This window comes from Gavialis gangeticus, unplaced genomic scaffold, assembly GCF_001723915.1.
Source record: "Gavialis gangeticus isolate Ggan-Ray unplaced genomic scaffold, GavGan_comp1, whole genome shotgun sequence".
In the NCBI taxonomy this organism is placed as follows: domain Eukaryota; kingdom Metazoa; phylum Chordata; order Crocodylia; family Gavialidae; genus Gavialis; species Gavialis gangeticus.
Genome location: NW_017729030.1, coordinates 53,400,536 through 53,404,359, shown reverse-complemented (window position 1 = coordinate 53,404,359; position 3,824 = coordinate 53,400,536). Strand labels below are relative to the sequence as shown.

The 3,824-nt window shown below is 40.1% G+C and overlaps 1 protein-coding gene across 5 annotated transcripts in view; it reads right to left on the bottom strand.

The window, feature by feature from the left end:
• ARFIP1 (ADP ribosylation factor interacting protein 1) overlaps positions 1–3,824 on the bottom strand; it is a 107,121-nt gene that overhangs the window by 78,449 nt on the left and 24,848 nt on the right. Inside the window, exon 1 of one of the 5 annotated variants that reach the window (XM_019522220.1) lies at positions 426–511. The exons of the other annotated variants lie outside the window; for them this stretch is intronic. The gene's annotated coding sequence lies outside the window, so the exon portion shown is untranslated. Of the gene's footprint in view, positions 1–425; positions 512–3,824 lie in introns of those variants that run through there. 5 annotated transcript variants of the gene reach the window in all.

Genomic DNA, 3,824 nt, shown 5'->3' with positions numbered 1-3,824 from the left:
GCAAGTTATTTCTTGATCCAAATTCAAGTATTTTTGTCCTTCAGCAACATCCTATATTGCTTTTTTCACCCTGAACAATACTAAAGTTTTTATCCAGAACCATATGCAATATCTGTCTTCTTGTAGTACATGCATTTACTTTTAGCTCCCCTGCTTATATCTATTTAGCTATTAAAAATCAAGTAACTGTTCAAGACTGTTGGCTGAAGTGCTCCTAAGTGACATAATTTGTTTAAGGCATAATCAAAACAATCTGAAACTAAATACACAAATGTAAGAAAGTCAAAAAATAAATCAGATTTGCACATGAATATACCATGCCAAAGTAATTTTATTATGCTCTATATCTCAAGCATTTATGGCAGTCTGAAACTGTTACTGGGATTGGTTGATTTTACCAAGTTATACAAATATCACCCAATCACCTCAGAGTCAGACTGGACCTCTTCTGTAGCTGGTTGAGTGTCATCAAGTGTGGTGAGTTCATTGCCACGTTCAGACATACCTGAAAATGAAATAGGTTATGCATGCATTAATTTTCATGCAAGTGTTTAGATAATGCACCTTACAGATACTCCTAATGAAGAGTGAACCTTAAGAAACTAATTTTACTATTGAGAGTCCCTGCTGCATTTAAAAAAAAAAAAAATATCCTCCCTCTAAATTCCAGTTGCTCTTAATTTTCAGGAAAGCAGAAAGATTCAATATAATGATTTATTTTATAAAAATGTAAACAGATTAGATTAATCTATTTGCATCTAAGTGGTTTTAGGCATGGTAACCAAAACAGCTTTCTTGCCCACCATGAAAGAAAACTACCAAACACATCAGGCTGTTTAGAAGTAGTACAATCATAACCAACTAAGTTACATTTGTTTGGAGTAACAAAAAGATGTTTTCCCATTTGGAAAGCATCCATTATGTTTTGAGTATAACAGTTTAAGTAACTGATTTTTAAAAGGCACTTTTACATGTGCTCTGGCAGTGGGAGGGAGGGAGGTGTTTTACCGTGGCTTTGAGAGTACCGCTGCATCTCCTGCATCAGCATCGCCACGCTTTAAAATGACAGCGGGGCATTCAACCAACTTCAGTTCAAGTGCCTCTGCCACCATTTTTAAGTGTGGGAACTGCTGATGCACAAGATGCAGGAGGCTGCTGGAGCACTGCAATTGCCACACACCAGTAGACTTAATTGAGTCTGCTCCAATGCATTGGAATTCTAGCATTTCAGAGCAGGCTTGGCACTCATATATAGGCACCCTAAAAGGCCAAATAAAATTCATTAAGTATCTCATTGGATCTGTGAACAAAACCATGCAAATTAAACATGTTTTAAACCCTTTTTAAAAATAAAATATATGCCCTTTTCCATAGTACACAGAGTGCCTGAACCCTGCAAAATCTGCCCATTATCTAGACTGGCTGGGAAGCAAATGGACTCTTGATGTTTCCTTCACTGTTAAGAAATATTGTTATGCATAAATGAAGATATGTGGATATGAAGATATGTGGATATGAAGATCAGAAAATGAAGAATGTGACTAGTCAAAGAAGCTGCATTTTAAAACTGCCCTTTACTAAAATACTGAGCATTTAAAATTCCACTTAAACTTCAGTTAGTCTTACACTGTTGCTTATATAAAAATTTGTATCTATATTTCAATCAATCAATCAACCATTCACCAATTACAGATATTCTAGAAGTTTAGAAACTAATTGCAGCCAAATGAAGACAGCAAATTATTGATCCAGCTTGTGTTTAACATGCAGGCTTTTTTGGTTGCAAAACCGGGCTGTATCAGTTGCTGACCCATAATTACTTTACTCTTCATTAATCTGATAACATGGAAAGTCCCTCAAGGTACAAATACAACAAAAGCCACTTAAAGAAGAATTGAATATGCTACTATAGCATTTTCACAGCTACATATGTAAAAAAGGAAAAAAAAATCTTTCCTTCTGTTGCTTGTATGAAAATACTGGATAAGCCTGATAGCGACTCACCACACTGCTGGGAGAGAATCCAGCTGCTTAAATCAGTGCTCAGTTCAGGTGCTGTTCCTGGTCTGATGATGCTATACCAATGCGTCTCAACCTTTTTAGATTTGAAGCATTTGGAAAACGCTAGCCATTTCTCTCATTTTTTTGACTACAGAAAAAAAATACGGAAATTTTTTTTGCCAAAGAATTCAGAAAGGCCACAGCAGGTCAGAAGATTTTTAACACTACGGATTCATATTTGAAATCTCCCAGTTTCCTCTTGTGAATCACTTTTTCACACCTGCAAGTACTAATGCTGTGTGGCACTCTGTGGCACCCATGAAAAGATCTCAAGGTCAAGAATCACTGTTCTAGATATTGTTTTCATAGTGAAGAGCCTCTAACTAAGCATCCCTTCCTGAAAGCAAAAACCTGTGCTCCAACTCCTTGTCCACCTGGAAGATTCCTCTGACTTCCCCACAGCATACACAGCTTACACACACCCTCTTCCAGGACTCAAAATTAAGCTATTCACGGACCACGTGATAGATGTAAGACGACAGACATCCACACAGTTTCTAAACACACTGTTGCTCTTCAACAAAGCAAAAGATAGGGGACAGGCTACAAGCTTCCCACATAACAGGCTTCCTTGTTTGCATGCATCCTTTTAACAACTGGCTCATGTTCACAACCTTTGGCAATTTCCCTATGCTTCAAACCACAGCCTGTTGGCCCTATATGGGGCTGGCCTGTGGGCCCTATTTGGCCTGCAGACCAGCCCCACAGTCCTCATCCAGCCTGATGAGTTTGATGCCCCTGAGCTAGCCCACTGTCCCACACTACTTACACCTCAATAGTCCATCATTAAGACCTAGCAACTAATCATTATGGTGTAGTAGTCAGTACTGAGACCTTGTCCACAGGAATACAGACAAAATTGATAGAGACATTCACAATAGAGCAATTTTCCTGGCATCAGCACCCAAACGAAACTTCTCATCTGCCAGGCTGTTGTCATTCCTTAACTGCTGTATGGATATGAAACTTGGACTACATACGAGAAATATCTAAAAACTTCTGAATGTAACTATGAGCAACATCTTCAGAAAATTCTCTGTATCGCTGGAAGGATAGAAGAACACATGCTAGCATTCTGGTTCAAGTAAACACCACCAGCACTAAACCCACATTTATACAGCACCAGCTCCATTGGACAGGGCATGTCATAACAATGTCTTGACAACCAGTTCCCAAAACAGGTCCTATATTCCCACCTCACCAATGGTTACTACCCTAGAGATGGGCAAAAGAAGAGTTTGAAGGCCAATCTGAAGAAATGCAATTTATAACTGGGAGACCCGGTAATGTACAACAAGGCACTGATACTGATCATTTTGAGCTAACTCACTTCTCTATGAAGGCAGATACACGAGAGAGACAAAGGGAAAGAGCTGTGACTCAACATCACTACAATATAGTCCTTCCTCCTGGAATTATTTGCCATGTCTGCAAACATACAGATCTCAGATATGTTTCCTCAGTTATCTACGGACTCACTGTTTACTGGAATACTGTCATCCTTGCATCAAAGGACTGCCACCACTGACAATTTTAATTTGCATTCTCCAGGCAGGGGGAGCTGCAGAAGCCCCCATGGCTGCCGCCCCTCCACCCCCCGCCCCAGCCTCCTGGCACTTAGGAAAAAAAAAGAAAATAAAAAAAAGCTCCACACTCACTGGCTGTAGCAGCAGCGATCAGAGCCTCTGGGGGCTTGTGGCAGAGCCCCCTCACACAGCACAGGGCAGTGAGGTGCAGCGGGGATCGCCCCCCCCCCCACTTGG